Source organism: Ambystoma mexicanum, chromosome 5p, assembly GCF_040938575.1.
Source record: "Ambystoma mexicanum isolate Mex_15411 chromosome 5p, UKY_AmexF1_1, whole genome shotgun sequence".
Classification (NCBI taxonomy): domain Eukaryota; kingdom Metazoa; phylum Chordata; class Amphibia; order Caudata; family Ambystomatidae; genus Ambystoma; species Ambystoma mexicanum.
Window position 1 is genome coordinate 1,053,647,113 of NC_090930.1, and position 18,862 is coordinate 1,053,665,974.

The 18,862-nt window shown below is 45.7% G+C and overlaps 1 protein-coding gene and 1 long non-coding RNA gene across 4 annotated transcripts in view; one reads left to right on the forward strand and one right to left on the reverse strand.

The window, feature by feature from the left end:
• The window catches only part of RNF182 (ring finger protein 182), a 722,686-nt gene extending 717,579 nt beyond the window's left edge, over positions 1-5,107 (reverse strand). For all 3 annotated transcript variants that reach the window (XM_069613556.1, XM_069613555.1, XM_069613552.1), the window contains exon 1: positions 4,856-5,107. The gene's annotated coding sequence lies outside the window, so the exon portion shown is untranslated. The remainder of the gene's footprint in view (positions 1-4,855) is intronic.
• The window catches only part of LOC138481417 (uncharacterized), a 272,771-nt gene that overhangs the window by 41,024 nt on the left and 212,885 nt on the right, over positions 1-18,862 (forward strand). The gene's annotated exons all lie outside the window — the stretch shown is intronic.

Below are 18,862 nucleotides of genomic sequence, written 5' to 3' on the forward strand. Positions count from 1 at the left end.
GTATCTAATTTATAAAGACATAATTGAAATTATACTTGAGCTACTATATGACCAAACTAATAAAGGAAGATAACTTCTAAAAGAATTCAGTAACAAATACTTTGATATATGTTGAACGTAAAATGCCCAGGTAAAATGTGAATGCTGCCATGATAAGCACCATGTATAATGTTAAAACGTAGTGAGCACTGCACTTTTTGGTGTAATTAACTTAAAAGGAAAAATAAAAAATTTACTTAAATTACTATTCGACTAAATATAGAAAGGTAGATAATTCAAAAAGAGATCAATAAAAATACAGAATTGCATTTGAATTGAATTACTACATTGGACATGTGTTATAGTTATCCATTAGGGACCCGAAACGAGATCCCAAAATATGGCAGAATCAGGAGACGCAGAAATAGAGTAGACTCGCATTTTAAAAAGACTGTTCCAGATATATGATTATGTTGCTTATTACAGGTGTGATGGGTGGAAGGTTTTGACTGAATCTGAACCACTGTCATTACTCTGGGCAATCTTTCACACCACTGTTTTTTTAGTCTGTTTGTGTCATTGCAAAGGGGGTCCAGCCATATGCTAATCAGTTAATTACTGCCTTTGTAACTAGGCAGGCCATGGCAGGAGGAAGGTGTTGGCCCTCCCCTTCTGCCATGGCCATGCCCTTCTCCCCCTTCTGAGATGCATCATCTACTCCACCTGGCAGATCCCACCTAAATATCACAGGGAGAACTGCGCGTGTAGGCTGTTTCTATCCAGAGTACACAGCTCTTTTTGTATGTTGTGTGGTGAGCATAGAAAAATGTGTGCGGATTAGCCCCACACATTTTCCTGGGGTTGATCTACCATCATTCAATTTCATTTAAAAAAACATTTTAAAAACAGGTGTGCACACACCCACCATGCGGAGGCTCGAATTCCTCACAACCCAGCTGACCTAAAGGACAAAGGGAAAGTGTATGCACAGTTTCAGAAGAGAAAAGCAGTGTGTGTGCGTCTTTCAGAAATATGAAAGTGAGTGAGTGCCAAATATCTGGAAGCCAGTGATATGTTCAAGATTATTTCTGACCCCACTTTTAAGGTTATTTGAAACCACCCAAGACTTACAACATTACTTTGGGTATTGCAATAGAATTTGCATTCTGTGCATGATACAAATGGAAAACTCAATGCAAGTGATTTTGATTTTTTTTTAAAATGCCTTGCACAAGTAAATGCTTAAACGTGAAGGAAAACAACATTCACAATTTAAATCTTTCAAAGGGTTGCACTTTCCTTGCCATTCCAACTAAGATCACTTTAACACATCATGTTTCAGCTGACTAGGATACTTTGATTTTGTCAGGGCAATTGTGCACTCCATGTCTGAAAACCTTCATTTAGAACTTATGTTGCACGATCTCAATGTCACTTGGCCTAGTGAGATCCTTGTCTCTGTCCTCCCTCTGTGCCCCCTTCCTTGCTTCGTAGCGCCTTGAAACACTTGTGGATAGGCGCGTTACAAATGCCATATCATATCATGCCCGTCGCCTCAAAAATGACATACCGCTGCACCAGTCCAAACCAACCCTGACATAAGTAAATGCTTTGGCAGACAGGAGCAGGGTATCCATGGCTGCAGCCACCTCACCAAATTACTACTGATTTACCTCAGGCACAGGGAGAAAAAGTGGGGTGCCAAAACGACATCAACAACCAAGTCCGCATACATCACCCTCTCGCTCTTTCCCAAATGAGTTCCAACCATGACTCTATTTTAAGCAAGGCCAAAGCATCCAAAAGAAGCCCATGCCTTTCTTAAAGGCAGCTGTGCGAGATGTAGTTAAGCTAACAGCAGAATATACCACCTTATTAAGTCTCCTGCTGCTCTCCATGCCCCACTTACCCTGCTACTTCCCATACTCCATCTTCTCCACACACCTGCAGTAACTGCTGAACCCGTATGCATGCATTAGTATTGGCCTAACCCCAAAACCCTCTCCTGTAATGATAGGCTCACAACTTGTGTCAAGTGTTGGCAATAAAAGGCTGTAGGATTTTATTGTACAGATATGGGTTATGACAATAACAATATCACATATCATGATGGTATCATACTTTTGGGCACCGGGTCCTGAGGTTACCCCCCTCGGACCCGTGCCGCCTTCTTGTGTCCACGACTTGTTGTGGGCACCGTACAGTGCCTTGTACTTCTTTTTGTTCTTCTCCCCTTTTGTAGGGTGGGTGGGTTCTGTGGTAAAGAAGCAAGAAGATTTTTAAGACACTGAGTAAACAGTGAACCTCCGGTTTGCTGGAGTCCCCGTTCAGGGTCCACAAACAGATTGTGTTTACTCTGAGCATGCTGCTCTCATTTATAGGACCCAGGGAGGCCCTGGGTCTTTGTTGTGTATGTGGTGGGGGCTGCTGTTGTCGCAACCCCCCCGGCCAGATAGCCGACTGTCTGGCCCCCTGGTGGGGCAGATCTTTTGAACCTGGGCCCTGCCTGATGGTTGTTTCCTTATGGTGCTTAGCACCTTGCTGTTTGGAGGAAGGGTGAGATGACTGTTCGCACCTTACCCTTCCATGGCTTTGTGCTGTCGAGACTGCGTGTCTCCGTAGCTGGGGGGAGGAGAGGAGCAGGCACAAAGAAAGTTGGGGCTGCCCCTCTCTCAGCTGCCGATGGTAACAGCAGTTACCCTGCCTCGCTTGTGGGATGCCCATGCAGAATTGCCCAGCATTGGCTGTGCCTCTTTGCTTCTGTTTCCCATTGTCCTCTGGCGTTGCTAGGGGCGGGTCTAAGGGAGCAATAGCCCCTGGTCTTTTGGTTGTAGCTGCTGATAGAAGCTCAGGGGCTACAACCAAAAGTCTAGCGGGCCCCGAGTCCCGACATAAGCGTAGCCCTGGATGTTTTTCAGACCTAGCAACGCCCCTTCACTTTGTTCTCCTACTGCTCTAACACCTCCAACCCCCCCCCATTACAATATTTTCCTGTTCCGGTTTCATTATTTTTGCCTTTAATGCTTATTCTCTGCCCTGGCTAGCACGATATTTTTACCACAGAAAAGGCCTTTTCCCTTGACCCTTACTTGGCCTTCACCTCGGGTGACCTTCGCCGCTTGGCATAGCTACAGTGCCCTGTTTCGCGTGCGCTGAACTCGATGTGAGTGAGGCCTTGCGTGAAATGGCGTATCCCAACCCCCTCCCAACGCCTTTTGCTCATCTTCACACGACTTTTCTTAGCTCCGCGCGATTCTCTAAAGCGTGCATCTAACCCTCGGGTGGATCAGCGCGTTACAAATCACAAACATCAAAAATAGCACCATTCCTCGTAGGACGGTATGCGTATCTTTTCGTACTGTTTTCCTATTGGCCCGCACGTGTTGCAATTAAAGTAGCGTGTTTTTTTTCGCTGAATAGGTTTAATGTGCACATGAAAAGTGTAAACAGCCTGCTGTTGGTACGAGTATAAACATCATTAATTACTGGTCAGAACCCTAGTTCATTCGCACACCGTTCGTCCATCTGGCTAACACTGTATTTCCCCTTTTTTGGAATTGTTCTTTACCAATAATATTTACAATAATAATGATAGCAATAGATTGCAACAACTACTATACTAATGATAATGACGTGTTATTTATATAGCGCCTTAATCCAAAGCGTTTTACAGAACAAATATTTACATACAATATCACCCGACCGAAACTGGTACTCATTTATCGACCTCGGAAGGATGAAAGGCTGAGTTAGCCTCGCCGGGGATTCGTACCTGCAGATCACGCTCAGATCACAGCAGCGAGCGCTGAACCCGCCTAATAATGATATACAATAATTACTATAATATCCATAAATCAATGTCTATGCGTGCTAAAATGACAGGTACAGTACCCTTTACAAACTACTCTGCCTGTGTAGAGACAGGCGACCGAAGAAAAAGTCACATATTTTTAAAAAAACGAAAGCGAGGCTGCATGCAGTGACAGTGACATACTGCGAGGAGAGTGCCCGTCATTTTCTTGGAAGCGCTCCCAGACGGCACGCGCGCGCCTGCTTTCGAAGAACGCTGCTTAACAGTCCGGCCATGTCCACACGCCCAGCCATCCGCATCCCTGCGACTGCCCAAATCAGTGTAACACCTGTATGCAGCCTCGGGGAGGATGCTGTGAGAGGCAGCAGCCACAGGGAAACGAGCAGCCCTGCGCACGGGCAGGTGCCACGCTCAAGCCCGGGCATCTATCACCCACACCGACTGCAGAACCAGGGGTAGAAAGCGCCAATTGACCCATTCAAGTCGGCGATTCGTGCCTTTCTGGCTGTCATTTGTGAATGCCCCGAACCAGTCATCCCTCTGCAGAGAGAAGGGCATCCCTGTGTCCGTGCAGCGGATGCCGAACCCCGTTGGCCCCAAGTCTCAAGTCAAATGCAACTCATGAATCATTTTTGCTCTGGTGTCACGAGACAATTTGACGAGACAAAACTATTTCTCACCTTCACGCAGACATAATAAACATACAATCATGAGTTTACGTCCCAGCCATTTAAGTGTATTCTTTTTTGCGTGTTTCAGTTGGCTGCACCTACAAGGCACCCGATGCCGCCTGCCTCCACCCTCATGTGGGAAAAATGCAAATTGACCTCCCACTTTACACATTTTGGTTCCTTCTTTCTAGTGCTTAGTGGCGCACTGGGCGCCGGTCACCAGGCACTATGGTGCAGTAATAAAGAGAGGGCGCAATGCATTCACAAGATAATGCACGCGAACGTTCCAGCGAATGACCAGAAGTGGCCAGCCCCGGCCACGATAGGCAGTGCCTTATCGCCGCCTTACCCAGCCTTTCTTCCTTTATAAAACGCGCCCAGTAGAAGGGCTTACCTGGCGCCGCGGTATGGTCCTATCTCCTTATGTGGGCGACGAAGGGCTGCTTCCCGCGCTGCCGCCTGCTTTCTGTCGCGGTGCCCAGCTCAACACTGGAGCGCGGGCACTTTATTACTGCTCTGGAGCCGGAGCCTGGCCACAGCCTCGGAGCCTCTACTTAGCAACAGTGTCTGTGGCTCACAAGCTCTCCTGCTTCCCGGGTTGCGGGGTGGCGCCCACTCCTGGCTGGGCTTCCCGCGAAGGAGAGGGTGGGTGGCCCGGAGAGAGGAGCAAGTCCCATGTGAGAGGCAGCGTCGCAGGCTACCAGAGGACGTCTGATAATACGTTCGACGACTCCGAAAATCAGTAAAACCCCAAGTATTGCACGCAACAGAATATTTAGAAAAGGAACGGCAAGAAATTGACAAAAACGTGAACAGCACGTATTCTGCCCCTAGACATAAACACCGCCAACTCGGGGGTAAAACCCTCTCCGTTTTCCAGGGTTGGCTGTCTTTTATCCACAGAGCTACTGTGTAACTGTCAACACTTTTATATGTATATGTATATATATTTGATGGCATTTGGTTGACTAGTGAAATGTAATCTTTAGAATTGTTTTCAAAGCAGGGAATGCGCTGTCATGGTGTCATGCCCGTGAATAAAGCATTTTTCGAAATTAAGTTAAAAAAAAGGCCACTTGAAAACAATGGGCCTCATTATAAGGTTTGAGAAACAAGGCTACCTCCAAACTCACAACTGGGTCCGGCACCCGCAAATGCGCAATTACCGGGGTATTCTGGCCCTGCCAGACGCGGTAATTGCCCTTTCGCGGGTGCTGGAACCGGTACATCCCCATCCCCATTCCCATTTGAGCCCCACAGGGCTCAATGGGAATGGGGACGTCAGAGGCACCGGCACCGTTTACAACGGTGCCGGTGCATCCTACTTGCTGTGCTCTCGGGTGCCGCTCTGCCCGCCAGGTCAGACCTGGTGGGCTGACAGGCACCCGCGAGCACAGCTTGTAGTATGGCAGTACGGTAGCAACGGTTCTGGTAGCGCTACCGGTGTTACCTTGCCGCCATAATTATAATGAAGCCCAATGTTATGATTTCCGGCACCATTTATCAACATTACAGGACCCTGCTATGCCCGTTCTCCATTTATGGATTCTTGTTTTATGCGCAGTGGTACACATGAATGCCTACATTAACATATTGGGCTTGATCAGTGGTTCATTTGTTGGATGTTTGCCAGGGCTCAGCCCAGCACTTATTTCTGAGCTCTGGCACTTATTGTCTCAGACTCAGATTGATTATGAAGCAATGATAGCCAGAGCATCCATCAACCCCAGTGATCAGGTGCAAGCTGTAGTTTAACCCCAAATGTGTCAACACTGTGTGTAGCAACTGTGGGTGGTGGCAGTAATGGTGGGGAACTTCCCGCCCGCAGGGTCACAATTGTGCTAGAAACAATTTGGGCCCTGGCACTTACTTTCTGACAAATTAAACACTACGCTAGAGTCTCAAAAGTTGAAACCCAATTCACCCCTTTGCACAGTGGCACAATGATGGCTTCATTTCTGCCAATTTCAATGCGCATCCCAAATCGACAAACATGATGCACATTGAAATGGGCAATGCGAAAACTGCAATAATGTGATCAAAGGGGCAGTTGTGTTTCACCCAAGGACAGTACAAAAGATTAAGTTGAGATATTTCGCCACCTGCCTTACAGAAAACGCTATATACTGCATACAATCCCCATGAAGCATATATTGTTCTGCCACTGCTGTCACACTTCTGTCAACATACATTACAGGGTCACAAATGGCCCTGTCATGGTTGTGCCTCTGCCTCATCCCAATCCTGTACCGAATAGGCACAGGGGAATGTTTCTATTGTATGCGTATTTCAATGTGCATCCAGTTTATGGATTTGGGATGTGCATTAAAATTTGCAGAAGAAACAGGAAGGAAGATCCAGATAAGAATGAATGAACATAAATCCTGTATCAGGAATATGAATATGTCTTCAGCAGTAGCAAGAAAGTTCCCTGAAAAATGCCACAGCATTACTCAACTCAAGTTTCAGGTTTTAGAGATTATGGTTACACAAGACTAGAAACAAGACATGAAAAGACAAAGAGGACAACGCAAAGCCTACTGGATCGACAAACTGGATTCGTTAGTTCCGAAAGGAATGAACGAAGAATGGGATTTGTACTGTTTTTGTAACCATTAAGCAAGATAATTAACCTTCCGTGACTCCTATAGTAAACTTTACTGTATACACACTGATTTTATTTAATTTTCTTCAAACCTACTGGTTTTGAGAACCACAATCTTATACAGTAGGCATCTATCGATGAGCAGCCCAATAACAAGAACCACTCACTTTCAACCCTATGTGTTGACATACAACAGCTTCACTGTTATTAATCACTCCCACGTCCCTGATTTCAAATGACTAGAGTCACTGCGCTAGCGTCTCAAGAGTTGAAACCAGTTCACCACTTTGGACAGTGGCACAAGGATGGCAGCATTTCTGCAAATTTTAATGCACATCCCAAATCCATAAACTGGATGCACATTGAAATACGCATACAATAGAAACATTCCCCTGTGCCTATTCGGTACAGGATTGGGATGAGGCAGAGGCACAACCATGACAGGGCCATTTGTGACCCTGTAATGTATGTTGACAGAAGTGTAACAGCAGTGGCAGAACACACTGCTGTCACACTTGCATTTCAATGCCCTATGCGGACAGAAATGCTTTTCAAACATTTCAAACTCGCATTGGCAATGCCAGTCGTTTTGGCATTTACTGTTGTTCTTTGCATTATGCATTTATAGACCCCAGGGTGCAAGGAGGTGAGTGCAATGTTTATAAAAAGGATGCAATAAGGGGTGTGCAGGTGTGCAAGAGAATGAGAAGGGGATTAGAGCAAGGGAGGAAGCCATTGATAGATAGTGCCATTGATGCATTGATGGTGAGCAAGAGGAAATATGAGTGAAACGGGTGAGAGTGAGAAGGTAAGAAATAAAGTGAGAGTGTGAGAGGAAGGATGAGATGAGAGGGGCTAGAGAGAGGAGGTAAGGTAGGTGGATGGGGGAATAGAGGGTGTAGGTTGGTATTTCTATGTCCTTGTTTAAGTTCACAGCTTGTGTGAAAACTTAGGAGAGGATGCGATTTTATTGTCATGCCACTACAGATGGAATTTTCACACTGCTTGTTGAAAAGAGGGCACTTGCCAACAAAAGACAGGTATTGGTTGTGGCATACGGTGGCGACTAAACTATTGCTAGCTACCGCCAGATTTTTTTTTCTTAAAATCACGTTTGTTTTGTAAAGTGGGCAGATACACATCAATTGATATGAACAACAGCATTTTTCTATAAAACACAAACTGAACCTTAGGAAACAAACACACTGTGGAAGCACCAAGTTCAATGTTTAAAACCTTCTGTGTTGCTCTTGTTTTAGGTGTGATTACCTCGTGGCAGGAGGACACACCTCCCCAGCATTCCTCAGTGAAATATATGGTGCCCAGACATTGAAGTGTGAGAGCTGCATCATGTCCCCAATTTGGACACCGTTGGTCTGATTACCTTAGGGGTTGGTGTGCAGCTGGATGTGATGAAGACAGGGGCCGAGAATGGGGTAGGGATGCGCCATGTACAAAAATATAACTTCCCAGCAGTCAGATTTGCTCTGAAAGGCCTGGACATAGAGAACAGTGTGTCAAGAAGCTTCGGATGACTCTCCACAACCCTTGTTGCCTTTCAGGTGCAGCACTTAACAACATGTCTGGAATATCGCAGGCTTCCCCAAGGCTCGTCTGCTTGTGGGGCTGAAGACTGTGAAACAGAGTCTTCCCCTTCCTGGTTGGGCACAATATAAATCAGTGCAAAGCACAAGCCTCGAGAGCGCTCTGGGGACTGGAGGGCAAGGCAGACACAAAGGAACCCACCTTCCTGAGCGCAGGTACGAAGAGACCCCGCCATTTGTGCCCATTCTTCTCACTGAAGTTGTAGCTCAGCGGTAGCAGTTGCACGCTGCTGGTCGGCTGCTGGTCGGCACGGCCGGGCCAGCCAAATCATGGGCCCGCAGGCCAAGGCTCACCCTCTGCACGTGGGAGAGTCTTCCGGCCCGCTGTTCTGACTGGCCGCTGCCCATGGCTATCCACCTCCTCCTGGGAGGCCTCCTCCACGCATGGCCCTGCAGGGCCCCCTGCGCCATACACACAGGCTACCCGCTATAGCCCCGGCAGCGACTGTGCGGGACCAGGCACAACACGGGGAGCAGCTTCCACCGGCAGCCTGGCACTCATATCCCAGACTGCGACCCGACGGCTAGGAGTCCTCGGCTGCCAGTTGCAGGATTTGCCTCCATGGCAGACCAGTTGGACAACTAGCACTGCCCGGGTTCCAGTGCTCCCCTAGCACTGCCTCATTATTGCTGCTACCAAAGTCTGAGTAATAAGCATGCACAACTCGAGAGGAGGTGAAGGAAGGTGGCAGCAGCGACACAGGCAGTGACTGCAGCAGAACCTCAGTCGTCCTCGGCTCCACTGGTTGGTGCTCGCTGCTGACAGGGCCTTGAGTTGACCCGATAGCCCTATCCCGATGACTCTGTTCCCTGTTTTCCATAGTTGGACACGTTTAGTTCCTGAAAAGTGTTTGGTCCAGCCTGGACCGTCCAGGGCAGTGTCTCTTACTGACTGGACACTGCTGACCCCGGAAAATGCATCCCACGTATCCCAGTTCTGACACTAATCCCAGTCGATACGATGAAAGAAAATGGCTGATGTGTAGGGAAAAATCACATACTGCAGACCCAATGCCATTGCTAACTGAACATCCAATCAGGTACCGCTAGATCACCAAACACTAGAGCAACATGCACAAATCAGTAAATGGACATTTTCAGACAAACGTTAAGTTGATTATTTTTTATACAAAAAACATCAAAATATGTGACATTACACAAAAGCTGTAGCACATATTTTTTAAAGCATCGAACATGTCAAATAACTTTTAATTAACATTAATACATGGTGGTCGCCAATTTGGAATTAAAAATGGCTGACAAATTCAGCACACAATGCAAATGCAGGTAAAGAGTGCAAAGAGGGGTGTGGTTTTAGGATGCAGATGCGTGGACATGGGAGGAAGATCATATATATTTGATTTAGAGATTAATGGTAAACAGCACAAATCCATCCTCATATGTCATCTGCATTGAACAACATTAGAGATCCTCATTCAATGCCCCTTTTTGAAGCTCTTATGTTAAAGCTCTTATTTTAATGATAATAGTTTCGCTGCTATAACTGTAATAAATAAATACATGAATTAATTAAAGGTAGCACTTTCAGCGCCACCTAATAGCTAAAACTAAAGCATTTGCATTCATACTGAAGGGCCCTTAGAGGGCACATCACTGTGAATTGCTCTTCCAACACCCACGTGCGTGATGGGAGCTGGAGTCAGTTATACATTTACTAATTTGGGCAAGGGGACTGACAAGATAATAATTTACGCTGAAGCACAGCCCCCTGGAAATGCTCAGGTCACCTTCAAGAACAAGGTAACCTGGGAATTTCCGAAAATGGGGCCTGTAAAATGAACGCACCCTCTGTGCTATGTTTAGATGGCCCAAGCTGGCCCAAACGGTCCCATGTCATTTCATCGCCTGTAATTTCACCCCCTGTCATTTTAACGTTCACATTCCATCGAAAAAATACTCATCGTTTTTTTTGTTGTTTTTTTTGGGGGGTTCACCCCTAACCCCCACCAATCCCCCCACCCAAGCCCCCCGCCCACAGTTATTTTTTGCTATTGCCTACCTGCCCAAACCTGTATCTTGCGCCTTGAAACACTTGTGTATAGGCGCGTTATAAATGCCATATATCATATCATATCTGCCCTTTCCCACCTGGGGATGAACATGCAGGCGATGAAAGGACGTTGTACCGCCTAAACTATGTTTCTCCATGGAAAAACATAACATGTATACCTTGGTCAGATGGTGTGAGAAGTTTGAATAAAATGATTAATTTAGCCTAATGATATCTCTTTAACAATAAAAAGGAACCAAAAACACAGACAAATCAGCATTTTTAAAAATATTCAAATCATATCATATCAAAAAATACAGCTTAACATGTTACACATATGTGCCCTAATCACAAATCATCTTCAAACTGGCAACCAACGTCATAAATGCTCATCTCGCAAGATACCCTCAAGTGAATTTATGAATGAGCAGAAGCAATCCAAACAAAATATCTCTGTGAAAGAGATAGAAATAGTTCATGAGAAAACACTGGCTTGGCAGGAGAGTGAACCGAGCTGTGTAAAGTATAGCCAATCTGGACTGACAGCCACATGAGAGATTGAGAGCAAGCGGGTAAAGTAACCTGGATCCGACAAAAGGAATCCTACGTTGCTACGATAATGCGGCATGAACACAAGACGCATTACCATGTGAATTACCCAGTGACATTTTATATAAGAGAAAAGGGGCTCAGCAGCCCTAAAGGGGGCGGCATAAGAGAAGTAGTCTAGGGGAAAGCTGCACAACCCCAGAATGTGAATTGAACATTCTTTTGCATCACCTTATACCACCAGAGAGACCGGGAACGTTTCTGTTGGTTGAAAACACAAAATAACACTTGTTACTTTGAGAAGAGATCCTCCCTGCACAGTTACTTTGGCTTGTTAGTGTTAGGAACAGAGGTAGGTTTTGAGATACAACAGTTACAGACTTTTCAGTTTTGGACTTCCTGACAATTTCACTCGTTTTCTTTGGGGTAGAGAACCCCTCTTAGTGTTAAGGATACAGAGGCATTTTTACAACCCTTTATTTATAAATAAATAAAGGTTTATACCCAAAAACATGCCACTATTGTGTCTGAGACTTACTGCTGCACCTTTACACGGCCCATCCAACCTCGCACCATTCGAACAAAAAGCTCCATAAAAGATGAAGATACCTCAAATGTCCTCACCACAAATCACCGCGAGACCTATCTGTACACAGAGCCGGTTACTTCCAATTTGCAGGCATCAGTGGTAACATAGCTTAGCAGGTTGAGTGCTCACTGCTTCGAACCGTGTGTGATTGTCGAGTTGCAGGTTTGAATCCTGGCAAGGCCAACATAGCCTTTCATCCTTCCAAGGTTGATAAAGGAGTACCAATTTTGGTTGGGTAATAATTATATGGAAATATGTTCTATATACAGAAAAATCGCTATACAAATAATAAATCATTACCATTAACTCAAAGCAACCTTGCACTTTCCTTCTCCCCCTCCCACCTAAACCCAACCCGCTTCCCTTGCAGATACCAGAGTGCCAAAACACTAACTAAATGGCAGCAGCACACATTATACAATCCAAGAACATTAAGTAATTCAACACTAGTTTTATCAAGCAGGTTTTGCTTTAGACACACCTCTGTCATGCTAAATTAAAAAGAGGGTACATACAATTCAAAAGAGGGTATATACTGTGAGTAAATATCCAATTAAAGATGGCCAACAAAGAAAAGAAGCATGTTGCGCTTCACTATTTACTAATAAAGTGCAAAATCTTGGCCAGTAAGTTGTAAGTGAACAGTAGCACAAAATAGTACTGAGAAAAAACATAGGAACTAAAAAACAAACACATAGAGAGGGCTCAATACACATTTATCAGAATTAGAGGGAAAATAAAAACACTGAGCACGGGCCAGTCAATCAGTGGCTGATGTGATAAATGATTTTGATTTCACTACAGAGTAAATGCTTTGACACATGGTGCAGTGATGGAGGCAGATCAGACAACCATGAGATACTATGCAGCACCAGATGTTTTGTGTGCTTTTTGATTGGCTGGCTGCACCGTCAATGTTCGCTTTAAGGTGCTAATGTTTCTTAATTGAAGGCCCTCTGAAGGCCGCAAATACGGCTCATGCCTGTCTGGCCCTGTCAGGCCACGAAGGGCTGGAGAGATGCACCAACCAACAACAATCAGAAAGTTCCTTCGGGTAAGCGTTTAATTATCCAGAAATTATGCATGGCCCATGATTTAACCACCTGAACTCCCCCTCCCCCCAAAGCCAACTATCTTCCTCTGAGCGGCACTGCAAACTCATCCACCGCTAAGTAAAGCCTACCCGATTCTGGTCATGGCGGCTGAGAGAACACGCTCCTCACTACACAGACTACTTCCACAAAACCCCCTGACACTTACCTCCACCTTCATAGAGAGTCTACAGCTAGGTCATCAGGCCGCAACATGCCAGCACGTGCTCGCCTTGCCGTGCAAATTAAAATGCAAAGAGCCTTCTCTCGTAGCGCATCCCTGGCCTACCGCTCATCCTCTCACCCCCTCACCACCTCCCCCCACCAGAAACTATTCAGCAACTACTGAGAGAAACAACATACTTGCTCGGAATACACCAATGTATAGCTATGCACACAAGCACTCCCCCACTGCCAACCCTGACTACAGCCATGTGACCCACCTGCAGGAGCCCTCTGAAACTAAAATGATTGAACCATGCTGAAAAAATTGTAAAGGCACCATATTACAATGTTTTCAGCATGGTTCAATGTAACTACCTTACAGTATTGAATTGAATTGATATTTTATTTGTATCGTGCTCGTACACAAGTGTTTCAGAGTGCGACATGGCAAGGGAGGGGAACAGGGGAGAACAAAATAGCGATCTTACTAGGCCCAGTGACATTGAGAACGTGAAAGTGCATGGGAGAGGGGGAGGGGAAAAGTGCATGGAAGGGCGAGAAGTGGAAAGTGCGGAGAAAAGGAGAAACAGATCAATAATAACAATGAATAAATAAATAAATAATAAAGGCAACAAACAGTAGTAGTGCAGCCAGCAAGTGGCAAGTGCTGGATTTAAGGCAGCAGACAGGGTAGATCTGATAAATTCCGGAAGAAAAAAAATGGGGGGGGTGGCTGTATGGGTACAGATACAGACCCCAGTGCAAGGGATGGCCCAGAGGCAGTGCGGGAGGGTGGCAAGGTGAGCAGGTACCTGGGCCCAGAGGACAGAGGGTGGCCAGGTGCATGGTGCCAAGAGAGAACAGATCAGGAGGGGAGAGGTGGAGCGAAGGCAGAAGCAAAGAGGAAGGTCTTCAGGTGTTTCCGGAACTGGTGATGGTTCTCCTCAAGTTTTAGAGTAGCAGGAAGGCTGTTCCAGAGGGAGGCCCAGCCGAAGACAGAGATTTACCCCCAGCTCCTTTCTTTGAAAAACAACTGACATTGAGGTAGTTGGAGGTAGCAGAGCGAAGTGCTCCAGAGGGGAGGTATTTGTGGAGGGATAGCTGAAGGTATTTTGGACCCAGGCACCAGAAAGCCTTGGGTTTTGGTCCAACCTAGAGAGAACCAGAGCTTGGGAGACAGTGAGCTTCTGGGGGAAGGAGAGGAAAGGCAGAGTACCTCTGAGGAGGTGCAGTAGGAAGTTTGACTTTTTTTTCATAGATGTGGACGGAGAAGGAAAGTGTGGAGTCAAAGGTGACCCTGAGGTTCTTAGCCTCGCAGGTGGGGGTAGGAGGAGGGCCAATGGAGGCCGGCCAGAGAGTGAGGGGAAAGGATGGTGAAGGTGTGCCGATGAGGAGGATCTCTTTCTTGCTGGCATTCAGACAAAGATCATTGGCAGCACACCAATCTTGAATGGCAGTACCTTTGACTAGCAAATCCCACGGCTGATACAAGGTGCGACCCTCGCCTAGTGCATCCTAATGTTGATACAATGTGTGACCCTCGTCTAGTGCATCCCAATGCTGATACAATGTGTGACCCTCGCCTAGTGCATTCTAATGTTGATACAATGTGTGACTCTCGACTAGTGCATCCTAATGTTGATACAATGTGTGACCCTCGCCTAGTGCATCCCAATGTTGATAAAATGGGCGACCCTCGCCTAGTGCATCTTAATGCTGATACAATGTGTGACCCTCGCCTAGTGCATTCCAATGCTGATACAATGTGCGACCCCTGTCTAGCTACTTCAAACAACCCCCCCTTAGCGAGTCCTGCTGTAGACCCTTCACCGAAACCACGCACAACCTACCCTACTACCAATAACTCAATAAATGTCTCAGTCCTTCCAGAATCAGAACAACCACTTTACACAACCAGGCACCCACATACCTCAACAAAACCCTTAAAACCTACACAATCCCCACTGCAAGCAATGTAAGCAACAAGTGTCCCACCTCAACAAATATTCATGCAGGCCTAATCAATGCAAGATCACTTCGAGCCCACGCATTCAACATCTCTGACCTCATCACCTCCAACCAACTTGACATTTTAGCTGTCACAGAAACATGGTTGCACGCAGCTGCTGGCCCAGCCCTTTAACTAGCTATACCTGAAGGCTACATCATCCTCAGAAAAGACAGACCTCTAGCCAAAGCAGGAAGCGTAGCACTCATAGCCAAAAGGGACCTGACCCTAAGAGAACTGCCCAATTCCTCCTTCCACTCAGGAGAATCGCTATCCATAAAAATCTCCTTTGCTAACAGTGCATCACTCACCATCCACATCCTTTATAGGCCACCTGGCCCAAAACTATTGCTAGATGAGGACATCTCACAGTAGTGCAACAATGCCAAACTGTCTTCCAGAATTATTATTATGGGAGACTTCAATCTAGGCTTAAATGACCCCATAGATGCTATTCCCAAAACCATAACCAACACAATTGAATCAATAGGCTTCCCTCAACGCATCACCTTACTGACACACAACAAAGGTAAAACATTAGACTGGCTAGCAGATAAGAACTGCAACACTAGTATTACCTCTATGCACCCCTGCCCATTGTCTGACCACAACCATATCACCTTCGTCATCCAAAAATTCATCACAGCCGAAGGCCCACCGAAATTGGCCCCTGCCGCACAATCCAGAAACACATGCAACATCACTCCAGAGAATATCCTCCCCATGCTCCACCTTATCACCAACTATCAACAATCAGACCATGACCCTAACCAAATGATGGAGTTATATAATCAAACTCTCCTCCTAGCGATAGACAAATCGCCCCATTAAGCACCCGCAAACCTAAACCTAGAGCCCACCTGAAATCCTGGTACACCCTAGACCTGAAAATCCTACGAGCCACCAAACGTAATGCAGAGACCATATGGACGACTACACCATCAAAAGATAACAAAAACAAGTTTCTTGGTGCAGCCAAAACTTACAAACAGGCCATCATCCAAGCTAAAATTCTCACCTACAACGAGCGCTTAGCCAAAGCTGAAACTGGCTCAAAAAAACTTTTTTCCATCCTGCGTGAACTTGAACACCGTGTGCCCCTTCCAGAAAACTGCCATAAGGACTCCCTTTAGTGCACCAACATCCAAAAGGTACTAATCGATACGACAAAGTAAAATTGTCGACAAGAAAGCCAAGAAAGCCAAATCATCCCTACCAATTTCCCCAACCCACATTCACCCCTACCGACTCCGGACAAACTATTTGAATTCAGACCAGCCACGATACAAGAAGTCACAAAAATGACTCATCCCTAGACCCCAACATCTCCACCAACTACTGCCCCATCACCACTGTCCCCTTCCTCCTTAAAATTCTAGACAAAGCGGCCTACCTTCAAATACAGGAACATCTGGAATCCAACAATATCCTTGGACGACGCCAGTTCCGCCCGTGACACGTCACTGAGACAGCACTCCTTGATCTCAAAATCCAAATCGATGAGATCATAGACAATGGGGACCTAGCCATCCTGCTGCTACTTGACCTATCTGTAGCATTTGACCTGTAAATCACCAAATATTCTGTAATCATCTCTCCGCCTTAGCCCAGTTCTCTACCCAAGCCACTGCTTGGATTGATTCCTTCCTCTCTAACCGCACAATGAGATTTTTCTCCAACATACCAGCAGCCACACCTGCTCCAGTCCTCTGTGGAGTGCCTCAAGGCTCGTGTGTCTCGCCAACACTCTATAACATCTTCACTAAGCCTCTATCTGACCTCCTGGATGAACACGGTGTCTCCTACACCAACTATGCTGATGACACACAAATCCTCGTGCCCATCACCGGCAACTACATTGAGGACACTAACACCCTCAATAAAATCTATCAAACCATCTAAGCATGGATGGTGCAACACGAACTCTGTCTGAATGACAATAAAACAGAGCTCCCAGTGGTAGGCACCCAACCCCGACAAAACAAACTGCACTTTTCTGACCAACCGTAAACAGCGGGTGAGATTGGGGGAGTTCCTGTCGGACCTTATTTGCTTGAACTGGTGGGTTCCACAGGGATCCTCCCTGTCCCCACTGTTGTTTAATCTGTATATTCGGCCATTACTTGAAATTCTGAGATGCTATGGGCTGAATTTTCACTCAAATGCCGATGACACTCAGATCTTCATACGAATTGGCAAATTTCAGGAGGCCTTTAGCAAACTGGGGCTTTGTCTGGAAGAAATAGGCAACTGGATGTCCAAGAATTATTTGCAACTCAATGCTACTAAAACTGAATTAATTCTATTTGGATCTAAAAACCGGTTGTTAGCAGCCAAGAAGCTGCCTATTCCAACACTTTTGGGCAAGAGTCTTAAATTTGTATCTAAGGTAAAAAATCTGGCTTGTATGTGGCAAGAAGACCTGGGCTGTGAAGCTCAGTTGGGAGCCAAAACTAAAGCAGTACATTTTGTCATCCGAATGCTACGTCAAGCACTCCCCTATATACCAACCAAAGATCACGCATCTGTGGTAGGAGCTTTAACCAGCGCCCACTTAGACTATTGCAATAGTCAATTTTTGGGTATTCCTACCAAACAGCTCCAGCGGCTTCAGAGGGCACAAAATGCGGCCATCAGACTAATATTTAGGCTGAGGAAAACTGATCATGTTTCACCTTTTCGCCAGAAGCTGCATTGGCTATCAGTCTATGATCGCATCAAATTCAAGACAGCTTGTATTGTCTATAAATGTGTTAATGGCATTGCTCCCCTGTATTTACAAGAGTTTATACAGCCATATCAACCCATGAGACAACTGCGATCTTGCGACAGACATCTCCTAACTATCCCTCACTTGGTTTTTATAACTAGAGGTGACAGAAGATTCTCCGTCTTTGGTCCAAGGTTGTGGAACTCTCTGCTGCTATCATTAAGAACTATGAGCTCACTTCTTCAATTTCGCCAGGCACTGAAGACTTTCCTTTTTAGGTAGATGGTCCTATTTCATCTGGGATCCTTCTTTATTTTTCTCATCTACCTTTAGTTGTGTCATCTGCGCCGATATACGGTTCATTTCTTTTGGTGGGCGTTATAAATGTAAAAAATCAAATCAAAATCAAATAAACCGTATCAAATTTGAGACCCTCTCCATCACACACAATTGTATCTCTAACACAGCCCCTAAATACCTCACCAACAAAATCACCAAACCTCATTCCAACAGACCCACTCGAGCCATCACCTTTCACCTCCTCACTATGGCCAAATTCCAATGAGCCAAAGCATGGCCGCAGCTTCCCTGTAGTGGCGGCTAAACAATGGAATTCCCTGAATCTATCACTCAGATTGGACCCGTCACTATACTCCTTCCACAAAAAACAGAAAACATGGCTCTTTACACAAGACCCCTAGCCTCACTCCTTCTTGCTGTGACATCTGTGTCATAATTTATTTGAACATGCCTACTCATCCATACCTTGCAATACACTGTGACTTATTCATCTATGTAATGTAACTAGCACCCAGATACCCCAGTTTTGACGCGCTCTGCAAATGGAAATAAATAAATAAAAAATAAATACATAAAATAAATAATTAAATGCAGGGACACTGGCCCTTGATTGAAAGCTTTTCTTTGACATGAAGCTATAGGAAGAGGCCCCACTGGACCAAATTCCTGCATCCATCCATTGTCTGCAAAGTGAAACCGTGCACATACAGCAAGTGTACTAATATAATTATAAAAATATTAAGCTAGGCAAAGTTAAGCTATGGGTAAC